This window comes from Vanacampus margaritifer, unplaced genomic scaffold (assembly GCF_051991255.1).
Source record: "Vanacampus margaritifer isolate UIUO_Vmar unplaced genomic scaffold, RoL_Vmar_1.0 HiC_scaffold_23, whole genome shotgun sequence".
NCBI lineage: Eukaryota > Metazoa > Chordata > Actinopteri > Syngnathiformes > Syngnathidae > Vanacampus > Vanacampus margaritifer.
In genome coordinates this window covers 2,368,226-2,386,510 of record NW_027520733.1, presented here as the reverse complement: position 1 = coordinate 2,386,510, position 18,285 = coordinate 2,368,226, and the positions used below count along the sequence as shown (strand labels likewise).

Here is an 18,285-nt window from a genome sequence, read left to right as displayed (position 1 = left end):
TTACATTAGGGTTAGGGTTACAAACTAGGGTTTTACATTAGGGTTAGGGTTTCAAACTAGGGTTTTACATTAGGGTTAGGGTTTCAAACTAGGGTTTATCATTAGGGTTAGGTTTTGAAACTAGGGTTTTACATTAGGGTTAGGGTTTCAAACTAGGGTTTTACATTAGGGTTAGGGTTTCAAACTAGGTTTTGACATTAGGGTTAGGGTTTCAAACTAGGGTTTTACATTAGGGTTAATGCTTCAGACTAGTGTTTTACATTAGGGTTAGGGTTAGAAACTAGGGTTTTACATTAGGTTTAGGGTTTCAAACTAGAGATTTACTTTAGGGTTATGGTTTCAAACTAGGGTTTCAATTTAGGGTTCGGGTTTTAAACTAGGGTTCATTATTAGGGTTAGGGTTTCAAACTAGGGTTTTACATTAGGGTTAGGGTTTCAAAATAGGGTTTTACATAATGGTTAGGGTTTCAAACAACGGTTTACTATTAGGGTTAGGGTTTTTAAACTAGGGTTTCAAATTTGGGTTAGGGTTTCAAACTAGGGTTTCAAATTAGGCTTAGGGTTTCAAACTAAGATTTTACATTAGGGTTAGGGTTTCAAACAACGGTTTTACATTAGGTTTAGTGTTTCAAAACGGGTTTAAAATTAGGGTTAGGGTTTCACACTAGGGTTTTTTACATTAGGGTTAGGGTTTCAAACTAGGGTTTAACATTAGGGTTAGGGTTTCAAACTAGGGTTTTACATAAGGGTTAGGCTTTCAAACTAGGGTTTTACATTTTGGTTAGGTTTACAAACTAGTTTTTTACATTTGGTTAGGGTTACAAACTAGGGTTTCAAATTAGGGTTAGTGTGAAGTTGCTTAAAACAGTAGTCTTAACATTATGTGTATTTTAAAGAATATCCTGTATATATTTTTGTGTTTTTATATTATCAACTGTCGTTTAGAGGCGCCGCTCAACTTTCTCTAATGTTTTGTATTTTTCCATGACGTATGAAACGAAACTGAAACTTAACTGTAATAAAAGCGACGAGGTGGCCGGGGGAGGAGAGAGAGTCGGAAGGAGCCGAGCGTGAGTTAAGGTCTCGCGCCTCCTCTCCTCTCCCAGCCGCGGTTGCAATAAAACAAAGCAACAGCTTCTGCCTCCTTTTTCCTTGGTGCACGGTCAGTAACTAAGGGGATCTGTAATATCAGACCCAACATTTAATTGGTGCCGAAACCTGGGACCTGCATCTGGACGGACGACCGCCGCCGAACCGAAGACACCGAGAATCTGTCGACAGCGTCTCCCCTTGCGTGACGGGTCTCGTCGCTCCGGCCTCGGCCGTTCGCCCGGACACCGGGTCCTGCGAACCAGACCGGCACAGAGGACTAACAGGTATTATGCTGTTTAATTATCACGATTTACACAGAAGTTTGAAAAAGGAACACTAAATATACTGAAGAAGTAAGAGAAAAATAGAAAAGTGGGGAGTAAAAGAGAAGCGCTTGGGCGTTGGCCCGTGAAGAAGAGAAAAAAAACCCATGGTATACATGATCCGGGCATCAAAGGGATCACGGTTTTATTAGATGAGATCCAAAATACTTTTATTGACTAGTTTTTAACTTGTTAAAAAAAAGTGTCGTTTTCGGGTGCCCGGGTAGAGGAAATTAAACGTTGCCGTAAATACGTAATAATTTACACCTCCCCACTCATTGGTTACCAAAATATCTGTGTTCAATATAACAAAGATTTATTAGGTCAGAACAGAACTGACTGCGATTAAAATTAATCGCCTAAAACACAAATCATGGTTTTAAATTAGAAAGTGGTGCACCACAGAAAAGACTAAGTGTGTGTGTTTGTGTGTGAGTTTTTGTGTGTGTGTGGTTGTGTGCGTGTGTCTTTGTGTGGGTGTGTACTTTGTGCGTGTTTATGAGATAAGGTTTGAAGGGAGTAACTGCTGCCCGCTCGGGAATACATACAATGGGCCAGTCATTGAGAAAAGAAATAGAACAACACCAGGATGTTAAATTTATTGCAAGCTTTGACGCTAATGCGTGCAAGTATCTGGAATCCTGGGTGACCAAGTATGATTTTAACCCGTCTTTGAGAGATGTCAGGAACAAAGAGGAAGTTAAGAAAAGTTTAGTGGAGAAAAGAGCAAAGAAGATTAAAAAGGGAAAGAATGTAGAAAAATTGGAAGCACAACTACGTGCTGTTGAAGTGTGGATAAAACAGTGTAAAATGAGGGCAGAAAGCATTTTGGAAAGTGAGAAAAGAAAAAAGGAAAAGACAGAAAGAAAAATGTATCAGATGAAGATAAGACCAACGGAAGAAACCGGCGCCAGACGAAGAGACAACGGAAATGCACCGGCTGAAGTGCGACAGCAAAATGATCCAGAAGAGGAAGTAAACGTCAACCAACAGCGGGAACCGCCTACCCCGTCTACCTCCTCCCCAAATTCCACCTCCACGAGTTTTGGGGACGGAGCCTCCCCTCCTATTGGAAGCCGTACAAGATCAAACAAACCAACAGCAGACGTCCTGGCTGCAACAACAAAATTATACCCAGACATTCAGCAGGTGGCAGCATATCCCATGGTAGCTGTAGCCAACCCAGCTTATGGAATGCCAAATCCTGGTCAACCTGCTCATCCACAGACCTTGCTGCTCTATCGCCCATGGACCGAAGAAGAAAAAGTAGCCGCATGCGCATCAGTTCCTCCCATTGAAGACAACGTTGAAAAATGGGCAGCTGCAATTAGAGAACTACATGGATCCTATCACCTCAATGGCAATGAATTACTAAGCGTCCTACGTCTGACCGCAGGACATCGAGTTGGAAGATTCCAAGGAGCCTTTGCTCCAGCCAACCAACGAGGCCAAGTCTACCAACCAGGCCAAGAACTAGACAACGCCCTAAATACTCTTTTAGAAAGAGCCATCGCAGTGTTCAAGAAACCACCTGATTTAACTAAAGTCCGCCAATGCCGCCAAGAACCTGAAGAAAGCGCACAAAAATATGTGGACCGCCTCCAAGACGTACTGAAACTACATGGTGGCATCGAAGAAAGCACTGAGGCACAAAGCACATACCAAACATTACTGCGGGCAACATTCCTGGATGGACTAGTGGACGGTACAGTCAATTTTATCAAGAAACATTACCACACCTGGAGAACTGCCCCGGTGAATGATCTCGTAGCTTGGGCCTCACACGCTGAAGACCTAAAAAGACAAAAAGCGCAATCATCAGTCTTCAATGCCATGCACACATTTTTTCAACATGCCTCTCCTCCACCTTCTGGACCAATTTACTACCAAAACCAACCCAATCGGGGTAGAGGACGTGGACGCGGAAGAGGAAGAGGCCGACCAGCCACCAGACAGGATGTGTGCTACAATTGTGGCAAGTACGGCCACTTCGCCCGAGATTGCCGCTCCAAACAAAAAATTGAGACCCCAAAATCTGACCACTGGGATCCAACCGAATGACGCGAGCAGGAAAGGTCAAGTGATGAAAACCCTGATGACACCAGAACGATCGTCGAGGTGCTTGACCTGACAGTCCTGTTTAGCCAGATGTCCTCTATTGACCCAGCAGTAAGAAAACTAGGCTTAGGGCCATTTACGACAACATTGAAATTCATTGTGGATTCAGGAGCACAATCCTCCGTGATCACTGATCTACCAACAGGTGTCAAATTGTCAAAAAGCACAATAATGGTCATAGGAGTGGGAGGTAGACCAGCCATCCATTACTTTACCGAACCACTGACCATTATTGATGAAGACGGAACAGAATACCCAGATCAAACTTTCGTTTACGTGCCTCGTTGTCCTGAAAACCTCATCGGACGAGATTTGATAAAAGCCATGAGCCTTGTATTAATGGTCGAAGGCTCCAGCATGGTCGTGACAAAAAGAGGACAAGAAACACCAATGCAGATGTTAGTACTAGAAGGAAAAGACAAACCACGCCCATTCTACAGTCTGGATCCGATCCAAAAAGGTCCAACATCAGTAACAAACAATCTGCTACAGATGCCAGAACAAATCCTACCAAATTCAAATTGGGTGCCCCAAACCACGTACCCACTTCACTCCACCATCCGCTTCGCCCCGAACAAAGAGGACAGAGACTTCTTTGATCAATGGTCCCGATTGACAACCATGCGGGCCCAAATAAAGGACCTAATTTGGGACGAACAGGCAGGATGGATGGCAGCCACAGTAATCTTTCCAGATTACATATATGCATTAACCACATATGAAGGCTTTGGCATTCCCTTCCACATTTCACTGGCAAAACCAACAGGCTGGAGATGGAAGGACATAGGATCAAAAATAAGAGATGTAACATGGTCCGAACAACGACTTCCGTGGACCCCATGTCAAGATGGAAGATTTAAACGCATCATGTCATCAGGAAACGTGGTCTGGAGGAAAAAACTAAACTGGGTGACAACATTTGTCCCCAGCACCCACCTAAGTACATGACATCCGGAGGAAACCACGATCCTGGCACTAAAAGACGCCATGGATCAAATACCACCTCAGCTGTGGTCAGCGTCAAAAACCGATGTGGGCCTAATGACCACAGCCACAGAAGTAACAATTGAACCAAGAACAAACTATCGCCCACGAATCAATCAATACCCACTCAAACCTGATGCCAAAGAAGGAATCACACCAGTAATCATGAACATGGTAAAAGCTGGAGTGCTCATAGAAGCCCCCAAGGTAACTTGTAACACTCCAATCTTTCCAGTAAAGAAAGCAGACACCACGACCTGGCGAATGGTCCACGACTTAAGAGCCGTAAATCAGGCAGTAAAACAGAGAGCCCCCTGCGTCCCCGACCCCCACACTCTACTCAATGCGCTGAAGCCAGAACAGAAATGGTTCACAGTAATTGATCTAAGCAACGCCTTCTTTTCCATCCCATTGCACGAGTCCGCCCGTCATTGGTTTGGTTTCACCTTTAATCAAAAGAAGTACACCTATACGAGACTACCCCAAGGCTATGCAGAGAGCCCCACCATTTTCTCTCAAGAAATCAACAACTGTCTGAGCCTCCATGAACACAGGGAAACCACTCAAATCTTGATTTACGTAGATGACATTCTCATCGCCAGTCCAACCAAAGAAGAAAATCAAGAAGAAGCAGTGAAACTGTGTCAACACCTGGCAAAGACAGGAAACAAAGCCTCACTGACCAAACTACAGTGGACTCAGACCGAAGTAGTTTTCTTAGGTCACATCATATCGGCAGAAGGAAGAAAACTAACCTCTGATCGGAAACAAGCTATCCTTGATGCCCCCAAACCAAAGACCAAAAGACAGATGATGGCCTTCCTAGGCCTAGTGAACTTTTGCCGTCTATGGGTTCTGGACTTCGCCGAAATAACGCAACCACTGGTGGATTTAATCCACAAAGAAGACCGACCAGTCATCCCCCGCAGTCTGTTCCACGCAGTAGCCACATTGAGTCATGGGAAGTCCCATGTCTCAACAGGAGGGATCATATCTATGGTAGAACAGACAATGACAATACCACAGGGCTTACAAACCTATTTTAAAACTTTTTGTAGGTCATGTATGGTGTGTTGTCGTCACAATGCTCAGGGAAACTTAAGACCACAGAGAGGGAAATGCCCAGTGGGCTCCTACCCATTTAAAGTTTAACACATGGACTTTATTGAACTACACAGAAGTGGTCAGCACAAGTACTGTTTAGTGTTAGTAGACTCACTAACTAAATGGGTTGAACTTGTTCCTTCAAAACATCCAAACGCCCTCACAGTAGCTAAAGCTATTTGTAAACACATAATACCAGAACATGGCATTCCACGAGTCTTGTGGAGTGATAACGGTAGCCATTTTGTAAATACCATCGTTGACAATATGGCCATCCATTTAAAATCAGCCATGGTCAGACAAAACAGGAGAGGCAGATCCACTGACTAAATGGTTATGTGACTTGTTTAAAGAACGGACTGTGTCAAGAGCAAATGATCTGCCCTCTACTTCTCTTCCTCCTGCACAGGAAACGGTGACCCCGGGTGACCTGGTGTTGGTGAAGGTGATAAAAAGGAAAACATGGTCTAGCCCACGCTGGGACGGCCCATTCGTTGTTCTCCTGACCACACCCACCGCTCTCAAAATCGCTGAGAGAGAGACGTGGATCCACCAGAGTCACTGCAAAAAGGTCACCGAACTCAGATAAGGGATTACCCCCTGATTCTTGTCAAAAAGAAGAAGAACAAAGGAGAAGATGACCCTTTTTCAGACATTGTTTGGACTTTGATCATTATAATGTTTATCTTATTATGTGTTATTTGTTCCTGCTGTATTGTCCCAATGTCTAAGAGATTAGTCGCCCGTATGTTCGTGGCCCAGATGTATCAATATAACTTACTACGCGTAGAGGATTATGTTGACACTGTGGAGACCGACACAAAAGTGTGACCCTCATCTTATTGTGTTTCCCTAACTTCAAATTCAGTTCCATTCTCAGACCAAGAGGTTCTCGTCACCGTGCGGTGGGGGAGTTATGGAATTTTTCCCTTTAAGTTAAGGGTTTTCGCCATTTCCTGAGAATGGTTCAAATGTTGTGAATCTATTAATGAAGTAATACTGAGAAAACTTAATTGTTTTAGTATTTACTGATATCCTTTTAAATCCACAACAGGAGGGAATGTGAAGTTGCTTAAAACAGTAGTCTTAACATTATGTGTATTTTAAAGAATATCCTGTATATATTTTTGTGTTTTTATATTATCAACTGTCGTTTAGAGGCGCCGCTCAACTTTCTCTAATGTTTTGTATTTTTCCATGACGTATGAAACGAAACTGAAACTTAACTGTAATAAAAGCGACGAGGTGGCCGGGGGAGGAGAGAGAGTCGGAAGGAGCCGAGCGTGAGTTAAGGTCTCGCGCCTCCTCTCCTCTCCCAGCCGCGGTTGCAATAAAACAAAGCAACAGCTTCTGCCTCCTTTTTCCTTGGTGCACGGTCAGTAACTAAGGGGATCTGTAATATCAGACCCAACAGTTAGGGTTTCAAAACAGGGGTTTAAAATTAGGGTTAGGGTTTCACACTAGGGTTTTACATTAGAGTTAGGGTTTCAAAGTAGGTTTTTACATTAGGGTTATGGTTTCAAACTATGGTTTCAAATTAGGTTTGGGGTTTCAAACTAGGGTTTTAAATTAAGGTTAGGGTTTCAAACTAGGGTTTTACATTAGGGTTAGGGTTACAAATTAGGGTTTTACATTAGGGTTAGGGTTTCAAACTAGGGTTTTACATTAGTGTTAGGGTTTCAAACTAGGTTTTCAATTTAGGGTAAGGGTTTCAAAATAGGGTTTATCATTATGGTTAGGGTTTCAAACTAGGGTTTTACATTAGGGTTAATGCTTCAAACTAGGGTTTTACATTAGGGTTACGCTTTCAAACTAGGGTTTTACATTAGGGTTACGCTTTCAAACTAGGGTTTCAAATTAGGGTTAGAGTTTCAAACTCAGGGGTTTTACATTAGGGTTAGTGCTTCAAACTATGGTTTTACATTAGGGTTATGGTTTCAAACTACGGTTTAACATTAGGGTTAGGGATTCAAACAAGGGTTTTACATTAGGGTTAGGGTTTCAAAACAGGGGTTTTAAATTAGGGTTAGGGTTTCAAATTAGGGTTAGGGTTTCAAACTAGGGTTTTACATTAGGGTTAGGGTTTCAAACTAGGGTTTTACATTATGGTTAGGGTTACAAACTAGGGTTTTACATTATGGTTAGGGTTACAAACTAGGGTTTCAAATTAGGGTTAGGGTTTCAAAACAGGGGTATAAAATTAGGGTTAGGGTTTCACACTAGGGTTTTACATTACAGTTAGGGTTTCAAAGTAGGGTTTTACATTAGGGTTAGGGTTTCAAACTATGGTTTCAAATTAGGTTTGGGGTTTCAAACTAGGGTTTTACATTAAGGTTAGGGTTTCAAACTAGGGTTTTACATTAGGGTTAGGGTTACAAATTAGGGTTTTACATTATGGTTAGGGTTTCAAACTAGGGTTTTACATTAGGGTTAGGGTTACAAACTAGGGTTTTACATTAGGGTTAGGGTTTCAAACTAGGGTTTTACATTAGGGTTAGGGTTTCAAACTAGGGTTTTACATTAGGGTTAGGGTTTCAAACTAGGGTTTTACATTAGGGTTAGTGTTTCAAAATAGGGTTTTACATTAGGGTTAATGCTTCAAACTAGGGTTTTACATTAGGATTAGGGTTTCAAACTAGGGTTTTACATTAGGGTTAGGGTTTCAAACTAGGGTTTTACATTAGGGTTCGGGTTACAAACTAGGGTTTTACATTAGGGTTAGGGTTTCAAACTAGGGTTTTACATTAGGGTTAGGGTTTCAAACTAGGGTTTCAAATTAGGGTTAGGGTTTGAAACAAGGGTTTATCATTAGGGTTAGGTTTTGAAACTAGGGTTTTACATTAGGGTTAGGGTTTCAAACTAGGGTTTTACATTATGGTTAGGGTTTCAAACTAGGGTTTGACATTAGGGTTAGGGTTTCAAACTGGGGTTTTACATTAGGGTTAATGCTTCAGACTAGTGTTTTACATTAGTGTTAGGGTTTCAAACTAGGGTTTTACATTAGGGTTAGGGTTAGAAACTAGGGTTTTACATTAGGTTTAGGGTTTCAAATTGAGGTTTTACATTAGGATTAGGGTTACAAACTAGGGTTTTACATTAGGGTTAGGGTTTCAAACTAGGGTTTTACATTAAGGTAAGGGTTTCAAACTAGTGTTTTACATTAGGGTTAGGGTTACAAACTAGGGTTTTACATTAGGGTTAGGGTTTCAAACTAGGGTTTTACATTAGGGTTAGGGTTTCAAACTAGGGTTTTACATTAGGGTTAGGGTTTCAAACGAGGGTTTTACATTAGGGTTAGGGTTTCAAAATAGGGTTTTACATTAGGGTTAATGCTTCAAACTAGGGTTTTACATTAGGATTAGGGTTTCAAACTAGGGTTTTACATTAGGGTTCGGGTTACAAACTAGGGTTTTACATTAGGGTTAGGGTTTCAAACTAGGGTTTTACATTAGGGTTATGGTTTCAAACTAGGGTTTCAAATTAGGGTTAGGGTTTGAAACAAGGGTTTATCACTAGGGTTAGGTTTTGAAACTAGGGTTTTACATTAGGGTTAGGGTTTCAAACTAGGGTTTTACATTATGGTTAGTGTTTCAAACTAGGGTTTGACATTAGGGTTAGGGTTTCAAACTAGGGTTTTACATTAGGGTTAATCCTTCAGACTAGTGTTTTACATTAGTGTTAGGGTTTCAAACTAGGGTTTTACATTAGGGTTAGGGTTAGAAACTAGGGTTTTACATTAGGTTTAGGGTTTCAAACTAGAGATTTACTTTAGGGTTATGGTTTCAAACTAGGGTTTCAATTTAGGGTTCGGGTTTCAAACTAGGGTTCATCATTAGGGTTAGGGTTTCAAACTAGGGTTTAACATAATGGTTAGGGTTTCAAACAAGGGTTTACTATTAGGGTTAGGGTTTTTAAACTAGGGTTTCAAATTATGGTTAGTGTTTCAAACTAGGGTTTTACATTAGGGTGTGGGTTTCAAACAAGGATTTTACATTAGCTTTAGGGTTTCAAACTAGGTTTTCAAATTAGGGTTAGGGTTTCAAACTAGGGTTTTATATTAGTGTTAGGGTTTCAAACTAGGGTTTCAAATTAGGGTTAGGTTTTTCAATCTAGGGTTTTACATTAGGGTAAGGGTTTCAAACAAGGGTTTTACATTAGGGTTAGGGTTTCAAAACAGGGGTTTAAAATTAGGGTTAGGGTTTCAAACTAGGGTTTTACATTAGTGTTAGGGTTTCAAACTCGGGTTTCAAATTAGGGTTTGGGTTTCAAACTAGGGTTTTACATTAGGGTTAGTGTTTCAAACTAGGGTTTCAAATTAGGCTTAGGGTTTCAAACTAGGGTTTTACATTAGGGTTAGGGTTTCAAACAACGGTTTTACATTAGATTTAGTGTTTCAAAACGGTTTTAAAATTAGGGTTAGGGTTTCACACTAGGGTTTTATACATTAGGGTTAGGGTTTCAATCTAGGGTTTAACATTAGGGTTAGGGTTTCAAACTAGGGTTTTATATTAGTGTTAGGGTTTCCAACTAGGGTTTCAAATTAGGGTTAGGTTTTTAAATCTAGGGTTTTACATTAGGGTAAGGGTTTCAAACAAGGGTTTTACATTAGGGTTAGTGTTTCAAAACAGGGGTTTAAAATTAAAGTTAGGGTTTCAAACTAGGGTTTTACATTCGTGTTAGGGTTTCAAACTCGTGTTTCAAATTAGGGTTTGGGTTTCAAACTAGGGTTTTACATTAGGGTTAGGGATTCAAACTAGGGTTTCAAATTAGGGTTAGGGTTTCAAACTAGGGTTTTTTCATTAGGGTTAGGGTTTCAAACAAGGGTTTTACATTAGGGTTAGGGTTTCAAACTAGGGTTTCAAATTAGGGTTTGGGTTTCAAATTGAGGTTTTACATTAGGATTAGGGTAACAAACTAGGGTTTTACATTAGGGTTAGGGTTTCAATTTAGGTTTGGTGTTTCAAACTAGGGTTTTACATTAGGGTTAGTGCTTCAAACTAGGGTTTAACATTAGGGTTAGGGTTTCAAACTAGGGTTTTACATTAAGGTAAGGGTTTCAAACTAGTGTTTTACATTAGGGTTAGGGTTACAAACTAGGGTTTTACATTAGGGTTAGGGTTTCAAACGAGGGTTTTACATTAGGGTTAGGGTTTCAAAATAGGGTTTTACATTAGGGTTAATGCTTCAAACTAGGGTTTTACATTAGGATTAGGGTTTCAAACTAGGGTTTTACATTAGTGTTAGTGTTTCAAACTAGGGTTTTACATTAGGGTTAGGGTTACAAACTAGGGTTTTACATTAGGGTTAGGGTTTCAAACTAGGGTTTTACATTAGGGTTAGGGTTTCAAACTAGGGTTTATCATTAGGGTTAGGTTTTGAAACTAGGGTTTTACATTAGGGTTAGGGTTTCAAACTAGGGTTTTACATTAGGGTTAGGGTTTCAAACTAGGGTTTGACATTAGGTTTAGGGTTTCAAACTAGAGATTTACTTTAGGGTTATGGTTTCAAACTAGGGTTTCAATTTAGGGTTCGGGTTTTAAACTAGGGTTCATTATTAGGGTTAGGGTTTCAAACTAGGGTTTTACATTAGGGTTAGGGTTTCAAAATAGGGTTTTACATAATGGTTAGGGTTTCAAACAACGGTTTACTATTAGGGTTAGGGTTTTTAAACTAGGGTTTCAAATTTGGGTTAGGGTTTCAAACTAGGGTTTCAAATTAGGCTTAGGGTTTCAAACTAAGATTTTACATTAGGGTTAGGGTTTCAAACAACGGTTTTACATTAGGTTTAGTGTTTCAAAACGGGTTTAAAATTAGGGTTAGGGTTTCACACTAGGGTTTTTTACATTAGGGTTAGGGTTTCAAACTAGGGTTTAACATTAGGGTTAGGGTTTCAAACTAGGGTTTTACATAAGGGTTAGGCTTTCAAACTAGGGTTTTACATTTTGGTTAGGTTTACAAACTAGTTTTTTACATTTGGTTAGGGTTACAAACTAGGGTTTCAAATTAGGGTTAGGGTTTCAAAACAGGGGTTTAAAATTAGGGTTAGGGTTTCACACTAGGGTTTTACATTAGAGTTAGGGTTTCAAAGTAGGTTTTTACATTAGGGTTATGGTTTCAAACTATGGTTTCAAATTAGGTTTGGGGTTTCAAACTAGGGTTTTAAATTAAGGTTAGGGTTTCAAACTAGGGTTTTACATTAGGGTTAGGGTTTCAAACTAGAGATTTACTTTAGGGTTATGGTTTCAAACTAGGGTTTCAATTTAGGGTTCGGGTTTTAAACTAGGGTTCATTATTAGGGTTAGGGTTTCAAACTAGGGTTTTACATTAGGGTTAGGGTTTCAAAATAGGGTTTTACATAATGGTTAGGGTTTCAAACAACGGTTTACTATTAGGGTTAGGGTTTTTAAACTAGGGTTTCAAATTTGGGTTAGGGTTTCAAACTAGGGTTTCAAATTAGGCTTAGGGTTTCAAACTAAGATTTTACATTAGGGTTAGGGTTTCAAACAACGGTTTTACATTAGGTTTAGTGTTTCAAAACGGGTTTAAAATTAGGGTTAGGGTTTCACACTAGGGTTTTTTACATTAGGGTTAGGGTTTCAAACTAGGGTTTAACATTAGGGTTAGGGTTTCAAACTAGGGTTTTACATAAGGGTTAGGCTTTCAAACTAGGGTTTTACATTTTGGTTAGGTTTACAAACTAGTTTTTTACATTTGGTTAGGGTTACAAACTAGGGTTTCAAATTAGGGTTAGGGTTTCAAAACAGGGGTTTAAAATTAGGGTTAGGGTTTCACACTAGGGTTTTACATTAGAGTTAGGGTTTCAAAGTAGGTTTTTACATTAGGGTTATGGTTTCAAACTATGGTTTCAAATTAGGTTTGGGGTTTCAAACTAGGGTTTTAAATTAAGGTTAGGGTTTCAAACTAGGGTTTTACATTAGGGTTAGGGTTACAAATTAGGGTTTTACATTAGGGTTAGGGTTTCAAACTAGGGTTTTACATTAGTGTTAGGGTTTCAAACTAGGTTTTCAATTTAGGGTAAGGGTTTCAAAATAGGGTTTATCATTATGGTTAGGGTTTCAAACTAGGGTTTTACATTAGGGTTAATGCTTCAAACTAGGGTTTTACATTAGGGTTACGCTTTCAAACTAGGGTTTTACATTAGGGTTACGCTTTCAAACTAGGGTTTCAAATTAGGGTTAGAGTTTCAAACTCAGGGGTTTTACATTAGGGTTAGTGCTTCAAACTATGGTTTTACATTAGGGTTATGGTTTCAAACTACGGTTTAACATTAGGGTTAGGGATTCAAACAAGGGTTTTACATTAGGGTTAGGGTTTCAAAACAGGGGTTTTAAATTAGGGTTAGGGTTTCAAATTAGGGTTAGGGTTTCAAACTAGGGTTTTACATTAGGGTTAGGGTTTCAAACTAGGGTTTTACATTATGGTTAGGGTTACAAACTAGGGTTTTACATTATGGTTAGGGTTACAAACTAGGGTTTCAAATTAGGGTTAGGGTTTCAAAACAGGGGTATAAAATTAGGGTTAGGGTTTCACACTAGGGTTTTACATTACAGTTAGGGTTTCAAAGTAGGGTTTTACATTAGGGTTAGGGTTTCAAACTATGGTTTCAAATTAGGTTTGGGGTTTCAAACTAGGGTTTTACATTAAGGTTAGGGTTTCAAACTAGGGTTTTACATTAGGGTTAGGGTTACAAATTAGGGTTTTACATTAGGGTTAGGGTTTCAAACTAGGGTTTTACATTAGGGTTAGGCTTCCAAACTAGAGATTTACTTTAGGGTTATGGTTTCAAACTAGGGTTTCAATTTAGGGTTCGGGTTTTAAACTAGGGTTCATTATTAGGGTTAGGGTTTCAAACTAGGGTTTTACATTAGGGTTAGGGTTTCAAAATAGGGTTTTACATAATGTTAGGGTTTCAAACAACGGTTTACTATTAGGGTTAGGGTTTTTAAACTAGGGTTTCAAATTTGGGTTAGGGTTTCAAACTAGGGTTTCAAATTAGGCTTAGGGTTTCAAACTAAGATTTTACATTAGGGTTAGGGTTTCAAACAACGGTTTTACATTAGGTTTAGTGTTTCAAAACGGGTTTAAAATTAGGGTTAGGGTTTCACACTAGGGTTTTTTACATTAGGGTTAGGGTTTCAAACTAGGGTTTAACATTAGGGTTAGGGTTTCAAACTAGGGTTTTACATAAGGGTTAGGCTTTCAAACTAGGGTTTTACATTTTGGTTAGGTTTACAAACTAGTTTTTTACATTTGGTTAGGGTTACAAACTAGGGTTTCAAATTAGGGTTAGGGTTTCAAAACAGGGGTTTAAAATTAGGGTTAGGGTTTCACACTAGGGTTTTACATTAGAGTTAGGGTTTCAAAGTAGGTTTTTACATTAGGGTTATGGTTTCAAACTATGGTTTCAAATTAGGTTTGGGGTTTCAAACTAGGGTTTTAAATTAAGGTTAGGGTTTCAAACTAGGGTTTTACATTAGGGTTAGGGTTACAAATTAGGGTTTTACATTAGGGTTAGGGTTTCAAACTAGGGTTTTACATTAGTGTTAGGGTTTCAAACTAGGTTTTCAATTTAGGGTAAGGGTTTCAAAATAGGGTTTATCATTATGGTTAGGGTTTCAAACTAGGGTTTTACATTAGGGTTAATGCTTCAAACTAGGGTTTTACATTAGGGTTACGCTTTCAAACTAGGGTTTTACATTAGGGTTACGCTTTCAAACTAGGGTTTCAAATTAGGGTTAGAGTTTCAAACTCAGGGGTTTTACATTAGGGTTAGTGCTTCAAACTATGGTTTTACATTAGGGTTATGGTTTCAAACTACGGTTTAACATTAGGGTTAGGGATTCAAACAAGGGTTTTACATTAGGGTTAGGGTTTCAAAACAGGGGTTTTAAATTAGGGTTAGGGTTTCAAATTAGGGTTAGGGTTTCAAACTAGGGTTTTACATTAGGGTTAGGGTTTCAAACTAGGGTTTTACATTATGGTTAGGGTTACAAACTAGGGTTTTACATTATGGTTAGGGTTACAAACTAGGGTTTCAAATTAGGGTTAGGGTTTCAAAACAGGGGTATAAAATTAGGGTTAGGGTTTCACACTAGGGTTTTACATTACAGTTAGGGTTTCAAAGTAGGGTTTTACATTAGGGTTAGGGTTTCAAACTATGGTTTCAAATTAGGTTTGGGGTTTCAAACTAGGGTTTTACATTAAGGTTAGGGTTTCAAACTAGGGTTTTACATTAGGGTTAGGGTTACAAATTAGGGTTTTACATTAGGGTTAGGGTTTCAAACTAGGGTTTTACATTAGGGTTAGGCTTCCAAACTAGGTTTTCAATTTAGGTTTAGGGTTTCAAACTAGGGTTTATCATTAGGGTTAGGGTTTCAAACTAGGGTTTTACATTAGGGTTAGGGTTTCAAACTAGGTTTTCAATTTAGGGTTAGGGTTTCAAAATAGGGTTTATCATTATGGTTAGGGTTTCAAACTAGGGTTTTACATTAGGGTTAGGGTTTCAAACTAGGGTTTAACATTATGGTTAGGGTTTCAAACTAGGGTTTTACATTAGGGTTAATGCTTCAGACTAGGGTTTTACATTATGGTTACGCTTTCAAACTAGGGTTTTACATTAGGGTTACGCTTTCAAACTAGGGTTTCAAATTAGGGTTAGAGTTTCAAACTCAGGGGTTTTACATTAGGGTTACTGCTTCAAACTAGGGTTTTACATTAGGGTTAGGGTTTCAAAACAGGGGTTTAAAATTAGGGTTAGGGTTTCAAACTAGGGTTTTACATTAGGGTTAGAGTTTGAAACTAGGGTTTTAAATTAGGCTTAGGGTTTCAAACAAGGGTTTTACATTAGGGTTAGGGTTTCACACTAGGGTTTTACATTAGGGTTAGGGTTTCAAACTATGGTTTACCATTAAGGTAAGGTTTTCAAACTAGGGTTTTACATTAGGGTTAAGGTTACAAACTAGGGTTTTACATTAGGGTTAGGGTTTCAAACAAGGGTTTTACATTAGGGTTAGGGTTTCAAAATAGGATTTATCATTATGGTTAGGGTTTCAAACTAGGGTTTTACATTAGGATTAGGGTTTCAAACTAGGGTTTAACATTATGGTTAGGGTTTCAAACTAGGGTTTTACATTAGGGTTAATGCTTCAAACTAGGGTTTTACATTAGGGTTACGCTTTCAAACTAGGGTTTTACATTGGGGTTACGCTTTCAAACTAGGGTTTCAAATTAGGGTTAGAGTTTCAAACTCAGGGGTTTTACATTAGGGTTACTGCTTCAAACTAGGGTTTTACATTAGGGTTAGGGTTTCAAACTAGGGTTTTAAATTAGGCTTAGGGTTTCAAACTAGGGTTTTACATTAGGGTTAGGGTTTCAAACAAGGGTTTTACATTAGGGTTAGGGTTTCAAAACAGGGGTTTAAAATTAGGGTTAGGGTTTCACACTAGGGTTTTACATTAGGGTTAGGGTTTCAAACTAGGGTTTAACATTAAGGTTAGGGTTTCAAACTAGGGTTTTACATTAGGGTTAAGGTTACAAACTAGGGTTTTAACATTAGGGTTAGGGTTTCAAACAAGGGTTTTACATTAGGTTTAGGGTTTCAAATTAGGGTTAGGGTTTCAAACTAGGGTTTTATATTAGGGTTAAGGTTTCAAACTAGGGTTTCAATTTAGGTTTAGGGGTTCAAACTAGGGTTTATCATTAGGGTTAGGGTTTCAAACTAGGGTTTTACATTAGGGTTAGGGTTTCAAACTAGGTTTTCAATTTAGGGTTAGGGTTTCAAAATAGGGTTTATCATTAGGGTTAGGGTTTCAAAACAGGGGTTTAAAATTAGGGTTAGGGTTTCACACTAGGGTTTTACATTAGAGTTAGGGTTTCAAAGTAGGTTTTTACATTAGGGTTAGGGTTTCAAACTATGGTTTCAAATTAGGTTTGGGGTTTCAAACTAGGGTTTTACATTAAGGTTAGGGTTTCAAACTAGGGTTTTACATTAGGGTTCGGGTTACAAATTAGGGTTTTACATTAGGGTTAGGGTTTCAAACTAGGGTTTTACATTAGTGTTAGGGTTTCAAACTAGGTTTTCAATTTAGGGTAAGGGTTTCAAAATAGGGTTTATCATTATGGTTAGGGTTTCAAACTAGGGTTTTACATTAGGGTTAATGCTTCAAACTAGGGTTTTACATTAGGGTTACGCTTTCAAACTAGGGTTTTACATTAGGGTTACGCTTTCAAACTAGGGTTTCAAATTAGGGTTAGAGTTTCAAACTCAGGGGTTTTACATTAGGGTTAGTGCTTCAAACTATGGTTTTACATTAGGGTTATGGTTTAAAACTACGGTTTAACATTAGGGTTAGGGATTCAAACAAGGGTTTTACATTAGGGTTAGGGTTTCAAAACAGGGGTTTTAAATTAGGGTTAGGGTTTCAAATTAGGGTTAGGGTTTCAAACTAGGGTTTTACATTAGGGTTAGGGTTTCAAACTAGGGTTTTACACTATGGTTAGGGTTACAAACTAGGGTTTTACATTATGGTTAGGGTTACAAACTAGGGTTTCAAATTAGGGTTAGGGTTTCAAAACAGGGGTATAAAATTAGGGTTAGGGTTTCACACTAGGGTTTTACATTACAGTTAGGGTTTCAAAGTAGGGTTTTACATTAGGGTTAGGGTTTCAAACTATGGTTTCAAATTAGGTTTGGGGTTTCAAACTAGGGTTTTACATTAAGGTTAGGGTTTCAAACTAGGGTTTTACATTAGGGTTAGGGTTACAAATTAGGGTTTTACATTAGGGTTAGGGTTTCAAACTAGGGTTTTACATTAGGGTTAGGCTTCCAAACTAGGTTTTCAATTTAGGTTTAGGGTTTCAAACTAGGGTTTATCATTAGGGTTAGGGTTTCAAACTAGGGTTTTACATTAGGGTTAGGGTTTCAAACTAGGTTTTCAATTTAGGGTTAGGGTTTCAAAATAGGGTTTATCATTATGGTTAGGGTTTCAAACTAGGGTTTTACATTAGGGTTAGGGTTTCAAACTAGGGTTTAACATTATGGTTAGGGTTTCAAACTAGGGTTTTACATTAGGGTTAATGCTTCAGACTAGGGTTTTACATTATGGTTACGCTTTCAAACTAGCGTTTTACATTAGGGTTACGCTTTCAAACTAGGGTTTTAAATTAGGGTTAGAGTTTCAAACTCAGGGGTTTTACATTAGGGTTACTGCTTCAAACTAGGGTTTTACATTAGGGTTAGGGTTTCAAAACAGGGGTTTAAAATTAGGGTTAGGGTTTCAAACTAGGGTTTTACATTAGGGTTAGAGTTTCAAACTAGGGTTTTAAATTAGGCTTAGGGTTTCAAACAAGGGTTTTACATTAGGGTTAGGGTTTCACACTAGGGTTTTACATTAGGGTTAGGGTTTCAAACTATGGTTTACCATTAAGGTAAGGTTTTCAAACTTTGGGTTTTACATTAGGGTTAAGGTTACAAACTAGGGTTTTACATTAGGGTTAGGGTTTCAAACAAGGGTTTTACATTAGGGTTAGGGTTTCAAAATAGGATTTATCATTATGGTTAGGGTTTCAAACTAGGGTTTTACATTAGGATTAGGGTTTCAAACTAGGGTTTAACATTATGGTTAGGGTTTCAAACTAGGGTTTT

At 38.7% G+C, this 18,285-nt stretch overlaps 1 long non-coding RNA gene across 1 annotated transcript; it reads left to right on the top strand.

Annotated features, from left to right (window-relative positions):
- The first annotated feature begins 852 nt into the window (after positions 1-852).
- On the top strand, positions 853-6,629 carry LOC144040784 (uncharacterized). Its single transcript, XR_013289854.1, has 2 exons — positions 853-1,376; positions 6,031-6,629. It is a non-coding gene; the product is annotated as an uncharacterized LOC144040784 (long non-coding RNA).
- Positions 6,630-18,285: the final 11,656 nt, after the last annotated feature.